Source organism: Ranitomeya variabilis, chromosome 5, assembly GCF_051348905.1.
Source record: "Ranitomeya variabilis isolate aRanVar5 chromosome 5, aRanVar5.hap1, whole genome shotgun sequence".
NCBI lineage: Eukaryota > Metazoa > Chordata > Amphibia > Anura > Dendrobatidae > Ranitomeya > Ranitomeya variabilis.
In genome coordinates, this window is record NC_135236.1 from 485,001,702 (window position 1) to 485,011,366 (window position 9,665).

Genomic DNA, 9,665 nt, shown 5'->3' on the forward strand with positions numbered 1-9,665 from the left:
GCACATTTGTAAGATTATCTCAGCACAGGAACATTTTTTTTAACATATCTAATTGTGGAAGTTATTATTATTATTCCAACATCAATTGATTAAAATAAACTTTTGTTTGTGTGAAAATCCCTTTAAGGGGATTTTGGTTGGGATAGTATTGTTTTTTTCAATTAGTTTCATCTTATCACTAATTCTGATGTTCAAAATCTGCCACAATCTCAAATTTGAATATAGTGGGTTTATTATTGAACTATGTAAATATCATAATATCATTATAAGAGCCAAAAAAGCTAAGTCTGGGGTACATCAACTTTTCCAAAATAAGTAATACACAATTAAACAGAAAATTACACTTTTAAAACAAGAACATATTTTTTTTTTGTTACCTAGTGTTATAAGAGAGCCATCCACCAATCAGAGTTTGCAGACTCTGTTGTCAACACTAAAGGTACCTTCACACTCAGCAACTTTACAACGAGAACGACAACGATCCATGACGTTGCAGCGTCCTGGTTAGTGATCTCGTTGTGTTTGACACGCAGCAGCGATCTGGATCCCGCTGTGATATCGCTGGTCGGAGCTAGAAGTCCAGAACTTTATTTGGTTGTCAGGTCGGCGTGTATCGTCGTGTTTGACAGCAAAAGCAACGATGCCAGCAATGTTTTACATGGAGCTAACGACCTGTGAGAACGATAAGTGAGTCGCCGTTACGTCACAGGATCGCTCCTGCATCGTTCTGGAGCTTCTGTGTTTGACGTCTCTACAGCGACCTAAATAGCGACGCTGCAGCGATCGGCTCGTTGTCTATATCGCTGCAGCGTCGCTGAGTGTGACGGCACCTTTAGGGGATAGAATGAAGCAAGTGTGTACAAGGATGACTGTTGGAAGCCAGGTGGATTGAAATGTGTGTACCCTGCATGTTGTAGCTCTGGCTAGAGAGCTTCATACAGCTGGGCACAGATTCTGAGCACTCATATACTCTATTCTTAAGAATATGAGGACTAGACTAAAAGTGTAATATCATTGGTCACAATGCCTTGTCTAAACAAAATTGTTATAGTTCTAATTCATGCCTATGGAAGATAAGTAAAAGCTTTTAATTGAAGAAGTCTCATTATTTTGTCACCTATATTGCATTTGGAGCTCAAACAAGATCAGTCTCCATGTGGCAAACTCTCAACCTACCTGAACAAATAGACTGTCCCCATTACAATGTTCCAAGAAATTATTAGAGATGATGGATCTATTTACAGAATTTATCAAGGAGATTGCCCATCTTAAAGGGGCTAGAGCCAGTGGTTGATATCATGCCAATGGCTCTAGGAATTATAGAGACGATTCCTTATTAAAGAATACAAAGAGCCTTTAAGTGGATCCCGTAGTCACTGCTTAGTGTAACGAGATAATCATTGGGTATGATCAGAGGCTATCCAGGGACTCAAACAAGAGCCAATCAGTAAAATGATTTGTTTCAATGCTCCGCAGGGGGCGTATAATTTCATGAGGCAAATTGGCTCTAATGAGGATGTGTTTGCCCACTAGAGATCTTTAAAATGGAATGCCACATCTAGGTGTCATCGTGGTCTTAGAGATGGGGGAATATGTGTGGTTTATTCTGGTGAAGAAATTGGTGACTGAGCGGCCTGTGTCAAAAATTCTGGTGAGACCTCAATGAAAAGTTCCAGGCTTGCACATATAAGGAAAAAACTTTTAATGTGCTCCTCCAGACTAAAGAGAGACAATACAACAAAGATGTTGCCTACAAGCTCTTGCAGCTGTTGACAAGTCCAGCAGCAGCAGTAGCAAACACAACAGGAAACAGAAAAACTGTTGGTGAAACAACTCCAACAATAGCATCAGTAGCAACAGCAACAGGAGGTGTCTATGAAGCAGATGGAACTCCTTGCAGAAGCCATTCATGGAAGGCTGGTAGCCCCTCCCCCAGGTCCATGTGATGACTCATACATCCAGAAGGCGGTAAGGCAAGCCATGCAAAAGGTGATGCCAGGTGATGATTTATGTCTGTCAGAGCACAAAGGGTACATCACAGGGCATATTGCATTGACAAACCCCCTCACTCCCAAATGTTCGACTTACTGCATGTGTACAGAAGCAGTTGCAGCCGGAGTCCTCCACCCCAGCCCAGAAGGTTGATCGTGTTGTCATGGACAGATTTATCAAGTCGCTTCCAAAGCCAGTGCAGACCTGAGTTCCCCATTGGAACTCCCAAAATGCAGGTGACCTGGTTGGTCTGTGGTTGGTATTTTAGAAGCCCTTAAGGAAAGCAGGCATTGTGTCATCCCTATACTGGATTACTCCAGAACCTGGCAGTCAAGAGAAGGGTAATAGAGCCACAGCTGGGGGGGGGGAGTCCGAGGTCCTAAGGGGTCACTGAGGAGTTGCCAAAGGCCTCTGGTTAGGACTTAATTTCTTGGAGTGTTGAAGATATCATGATCTCTGAGCACATAGCCATTCATTGTTCTATCTCCGTCAAACAGATGGACTGCAGTATAGGGAGGCTTTGCTCGTATTATGCCTATCCAGCCTGCAGTGTGGACTGTCAGACTGGAAGGGAGATGCAGGCGTGTGCCAACAATAAATGGGGTACTGGAGTCTGGACTCTGGGAGTTTGGTGACCCTGGTAAGGGCCACACTTCCCCACCAGTTGATCCTTGGAAAGCTTGTGTGTGTCCACTGTATTCATGGGGTCGCTAAAGACTACCCCATTGTCAGAGTGACTATAAAAATGAACTGTGGCTTGGAACCCCATGAGGTTGGAGTAGTTAAAGACCTGCTGCACCCAGTTATAATAGGGTAGGACTTGAGATTCTTGAGTTGGGAATTTCTGGGGGAAATTTTGGGACTGCTCAAATGGAGGACCTTATGTTAAAAAGGCATGGGAAAATGTTACTGTGATAAATGGGGTTGCCCAAGAGCCTTGGGCTACACCAGGTTTCCATATTTCACAGTAAATGAGAATTTGTTATATCGGTTCAGTAAACTGAGAGGGGAAGTATTAAAGCAGCTGTTAGTACTGAGACCCTATAGGCATAGGGTAGTAGACCTGGCCCATTCTCATGTCTTGGGTGGGCATCTAGGTGTAGACAAAACCCAAGAGTGAGTCCTTCAAAGGTTCTACTGGCCTAGGTGTCACCGAGAGATTGTTTGAAATTGCCGTTCCTGTCCTACCTATCAGCTAACTGCTCCCATCTCCCACTTCTACAGTCCCCTAGTGCCATTGCCCATTATAGAGGTCCCAATTTCACCAGATTGCCATAGACTGTGCTGGGCCCCTAGTTAAGTCTGCCAGGGGCCACCAATACATCCTGGAGGTCATGGACTATGCAGCATGGTACCCAGAGACAGTACCACTGAAAAATCCCTCTGTCAGGAGTATAGCCCGAGAGCTAGTCCCGGACGGGACTGCCAAAGAAGATCATGTAGGAGCCGTTCATGCCAAAATGACTGAATCCCAGAAGCCTGACGCAAAGTAATTTCAAAGGAGGTTGAGCCTGGGCGTCATCGAGGAGTCAAGATGGTCTTCTCTATACCTGACGGTTGCTTTCAGTATACCAGAATGACTTTCGGGCTGCAGGGAGTGCCTGCTAACTTCCAGAGGGCCTTGGACTGGGACCTAGGGGGACGCCATAAGACCTGTGATCTGGAGGTGTCCATCTTTTTAGGATTGCATAAAAGTGCCGTTGACCACAGTTTGGTGCACTTCTGAAAAGAAGGACACCGCTGAACAGAGGCCAGATGGAGTCCAGAGTAATTCTGCTTCCTCATTATAGTGAATTGAGCGTCACTTGGAGATTTAGATGGAAACCCCAAAGTAAGTGCCCAGTGTAGAGCGCTGGAAAAATGTGATCCCAAACATTATGTAAAATGTTCCGAATAAAAGAATCAACTCAATCCACAAAAAAAGCAAGCCCTCACTCAGATCCGCCATCTGTTAACGGAAATATAGGGGGCTTCCACATTACTGGTAGCAAAAAGGCTCTGGAAAAGTGAAATGGCTCCTCACCCGCCAAAAGAAATTCATCAAATTCTCGGCTCCCAAATTCAAATGCCCCCCTCCCTTCTGAGCCCCACAGTATACCTAAACCACATATTGCGTCCACGTTTGGCATTTCTGAAAAGATGAGATCCCACCTAACTTATGGGTGCATGCCTCCAGAAGTATGAGTTAGGCATAACGTACTGGTGACTGCAACGTACAGTACTGGTAACTAGAGCGTACTGCTCACTACAACGACAGTCTGCAATTTTCACTAGGCAACATTCATTGCTGCTTGTTTCTGGAAAATACCCATGGAGTCAAAATCATCACTACACCTTGTAGTGCAGCGGGGTTGGTGCAGTGTGACAGACAGGCAGTGACCCAGGAAAGTTCAAAGCAAATGTGTTTTAAAGTTCAAAGAAACTCACAGAATGAACAGCACATGGTATCCTCTGTATTGCAGCCGGGGCGTCTCAACAGTCCGTATCCGAGACCAATTGCCGAGGGCGACTGCACCACTGTGTCACGCTGAAGGGTGCCAGGCGTTGCTGCTCTTAGCTCTGTGTTACTGCACACCTAAGCCAGATGTTGAAGAGCCACCTGCTCTGCAGTTTGCAAACAAAACTCTGATAAATCCAACCCTTTGCTGCAGGGTTTTTAAATGGAATCTTTGGCCATGGGCCACTTGTAAGACCCAGTCTGGAGGGAGCAGACCGCCGCACTACCATCCTGTATTCCGCTCCAAAAATAAAAGCCCTTAATGGGTTCTCCTAAACATTGCCTTGGTCACATAACTTGACCAGGTCCACACTTACTTTTACTTTGCACCTCAGCCACAGCTATATCTGTGATTGCAATGCATTCCAGTATAATATGCTTCTATGCGCATCCTGGGGGATACATATCGATCCTCACATATGATCCCCCTCACTGCCTCACAACCTATAGATAAATTCCCCAAGGGATATAGTTTCCCAAATGGGGTCACATGAGGGGGGATTCTGCTCTTCTAGCAATTAGGGGCTCTAACAACCGCCACAATCAAGACATGGAGTGCCAGAAAAGAGTTGACCCACACAGAAGATAGATATAAAATAGCCTTTATTACAGTGAGTGGCAACAACAAGTTATATATACATAAAAAATAATGAAAATATACAATAAAAACAAGTACGCGATTTAATTTCAGGACAATAAAAAAATATTTTTTTAAAAATATAATAATATATGGTGACCTCCAATCTTGGTGAATACAGATAGAAACCTACTTAAAAAATTTATTTAAAAAAAAAAAAAAAAAAAAAATATAAGCAGTGACCAGTCAATTATCAACTCAAAAGGACATTAAAGTGCATGAGTGCAAAAAAATCCGTGAAATGACAAATATAGTGTTGAATAAAAAGAGCCCACCTTGTGCCACATATGTGTTAATGTGTGGGGCCACAAAAATATATAAGAGCACACAGTTCAATGCATGCAGAACCACTCATGAAAACAGCACATTGCTGCAAAGTAATCACACAAAAAAAGTGCAAAGTGCAGAAAAAATAATAATTAAAGTGTTCTATCTGTAAACTACCTGTGGGGAGAGACGCCAGTTTACAGATAGAACACTTTAATTATTATTTTTTCTGCACTTTGCACTTTTTTTGTGTGATTACTTTGCAGCAATGTGCTGTTTTCATGAGTGGTTCTGCATGCATTGAACTGTGTGCTCTTATATATTTTTGTGGCCCCACACATTAACACATATGTGGCACAAGGTGGGCTCTTTTTATTCAACACTATATTTGTCATTTCACGGATTTTTTTGCACTCATGCACTTTAATGTCCTTTTGAGTTGATAATTGACTGGTCACTGCTTATATTTGTTTATATTATTACTTTTTTATATATATATTTTTTTTTTTTTAAATAAATTTTTTAAGTAGGTTTCTATCTGTATTCACCAAGATTGGAGGTCACCATATATTATTATATTTTTTAAAAAATATTTTTTTATTGTCCTGAAATTAAATCGCGTACTTGTTTTTATTGTATATTTTCATTATTTTTTATGTATATATAACTTGTTGTTGCCACTCACTGTAATAAAGGCTATTTTATATCTATCTTCTGTGTGGGTCAACTCTTTTCTGGCACTCCATGTCTTGATTGTGGCGGTTGTTTCGCATTTAAGTGTTTAGTCACTATCTCTCACAGAGCACTGATATACAGTATATATTCTTTTATTTTTTTAAAAAAATATATTTTTTATTGTTTTAAATTATATTGGTGTATCTGTGTGTTCTAACAATTAGGGGCTCTGTATATGGAGTCAGCAAACTGTTCTAGGAAAATCTGCACTCCAGGAGGCAAAAAGCACTCTGTTCCTACCGAGTCTCTCCGTATGGCTAAGTAGTACTGTACAGCCACATATGGGGTATTGCCACACTCAGTAGAAATTGTGAGACAAATTTTGGTGCCATTTTTACCCACTTCTTCTGTGAAAATGTAAAATCTTTGGCTAAACAAAATTTTGGTGGTAAAAATGTAGTTATTTTGTCTTCACTGCCCAATGGTTTCAAATTCTGTTACACACCCATGGTGTCAATATGATCACTGCACCCCTAGATGAATTCATTGAGAGGTGTAGTTTGTAAAATGGGGTCAATTATGGGGGGTTCTGCTGTGCTAGCACCTCATGGGCTCTCCCAGTGGGTCATGGCTGCTGCTAACCATAACAGTAAAATATGGAGCTTCTTGCCTTCTGAGCTCTGCACTGTGCCTGAAAAATATTTCCTGATTACATGTTGGGTATTGGCACACTCAGGAAAAAATGGACCGAGTTTGTTTTAAAAAAAATTTCCTTTAAGCCCTTAGACAAATTTAAAACTTGGCACTAAAACATTTTAGTGTAAAAATGTAATTTATTCTTTCTTCACCGTTCAGTGGTATAAAATTCTGTGAGGCACATGTGGGGAATTCATTGGTGAGTGTAGTTTGTAAAATGAGTTCACATATAGTTTTTTTTTGTTGTTCTGGCATCTTAGGGGCTCTTCCAATGTGAGATGGCACCCTCAAACCATTACAGGAAAATCTGAACTCCAATATGGCGCTTCCTCCCTTCTGAGCTTTCCCCTTTGCCTCAAAAGTAGTATTCCCTTACATATGGGATATTGTGTACTCAAGGGAATTTTCACAGCAAATTGTATGGTGCAATTTCTCTTGTTACCCCTATGAAAATGCAAAATTTGGGGCTAAAATAACATTTTTTGAGAAAAATGTGATTTTGTTATTTTCACGGCTTAACGTTATAAACTTCTGTGAAGCACCTGGGGGATCAAGATAAGTTCCTTGGGGGTGTCTAGTTTCCAAAATGGGGTAACTTGTGTTTTTTCTTCACTGTTTAGGCACATTAGGGGTTCTCCAAACGCGACATGGTGTTCGATCTCAATTCCAGCCAATTTTGCGTTGAAAAAGTCAAACGGCGCTCCGTCCCTTCCAGCTCTGCCATGCGCCGAAACAATGGTTTACCCCCACATATGGGGTATCAGTGTACTCAAGAGAAATTGGACCCCAAAGGTTGTTGTGCAATTTGCCCTGTTACCCTTGTGAAAATAAAAAAAAATTGGATCTGGTGTAATTTTTTTGTAAAAAAAGTTAAATGTTCATTTTTTTTAAACATTTCAAAAATTCCTGTGAAGCACTTGAAGGGTTAATAAACTTCTTGAATGTGGTTTTGAGCACCTTGAGGGGTACAGTTTTTAGAATGGCGTCACTTTTGGGTATCTTCTATCATATAGACCCCTCAAAGTGACTTCAAATGTGATGTGGTCCCTAAAAAAAAAATGATGTTGTAAAAATGAGAAATCGCTGGTCAACTTTTAACTCTTATAACAAAAAAAAATTGGTTCCAAAATTATGTAAAGTAAACATGTGGGAAATGTTACTTATTAAGTATTTTGTGTGACATATCTCTGTGATTTAAGGACATGAAAATTCAAAGTTGTTAAACTGTGAAATTTTCGCCAAATTTCCATTTTTTTCACAAAAACGCACGTAAACTTTTTGGGGGGCATCCGCAGTTGCGCTGCCCTTTGAACTTACAGCGCAGGCACCAGGGACGCTAATGAAGGAAGAGGAGGCGGCAGCCGGCGCGCAGAGGCCCTGAGCGACAGCTGTGGTGCGTCTGTGTCAGGGGGGAAAGACCTGCCACCCGTCAAATTCGAGGTATGAGGGGCACATTATTAAAGTGAATATTGCAGCGTTTGCAGTGACCTGAACTAAAAGAGCCACCTAGACAGAATGCAGCATTAGTGCTGCACAAGGTGGCTCTTTTAGTTAAAACCGCCTGGGGGGGCGGGGGGTGACAGGTTCCCTTTAACGTGCAAACCAACCTCGAGGGTTTAGGGGTTAATCATTATCCTTATCTTTTTGCAGGACTGCAAAATTTAAGACCTTTCCTTTACTCCACCAATCCCCTGCTTCAGGGGCAGCATACCCTTCATTACTTCCCAAGCTCAGCTATATTCTTTTGAAAGGGGCATGGTATTGCAGCTTCACCCCATTTACGTGACTGTGACTGTGCGTCTTTTTAGGATTGCATAAAAGTGCCATTGGCCAGTTTTGTGCACTTCTGAAAAGATGGTGAGGCAGTGACAGGTGTTATATGCGAGGGTCGCTATGTGTCTCCCAGGATGCGCATAGAAGTGTATAAGCCGCTGGATTGCATTGCAGTCACACTGGGAAAAATGTGGGTGTTGTATGCATTCGTGGTGAACTCCATGAGTGCCCAACAGTGGAGGTCTCATTTGCGGGGAAATTAAACATGAGGTGGGGGTAGTGGAGACCCTTCCTTATGGACCCTCTTCTGGTTTCTATGGAAAAATAAAATTAACCCTCCCAGAGTAAATGTTATTCCAGGCACGGAACCCGAAGATCCCAAGTTGGGGATACCTGCGGTAGGGGTCGCAAACCTAGAGACAGAATGTAACCTCAATAGGTTTCCCCTAGAGGTATTGGCAGGAGAGGTTGAGGAGACCCCATTGATCCCCAAGCTGGAAGTGTCCCCTGGTATGTTTGGGACAGCTCAGCTCCAGGATACCACTCTGACCCGAGCAGAAGAAAGAGTAATCGAAGTAAATTGGGTGGCTCAACAACCGGGTACGGAGACGGTGTTTCCACATATGGCGACCAACCAGGAGTTATTATACAGGGTTGATAAAACCCAGGATGAGGACGTAGAACAACTGGTAGTGCCCCAATCCTACCGTTGGGCGGTGCTCGAAATGGCTCACACCCATATGCTGGGAGGGCACTTGGGAGCCAAAAAGACACAGGAACGCATACTGCAGTGTTTTTTTGGCCTGGGGTCTAAGCTGAGGTGCAGAGGTTCTGTGGAACATGTCCTGAGTGCCAGCTAACCTCACCCACCGCAAACTACAGGAGTCCATTGGTACCTCTGCCCATTATAAAGGTACATTTTGAGCGGATTGTGATGGATCTGGTAAGGCCGATAGTTAAATCTGCCCAGGGCCACCAACATATATTAGTGGTTGTAGACTATGCCACCCTGAGGCCATGCCGCTTCGGCACACCTCAGCTAAACTTATAGCCCGGGAGTTGTTTGCCATGTTCTATTGCCTTGGGCTACCGAAGGAGATCCTTACTGATCAAGGGACTCCTTTTATG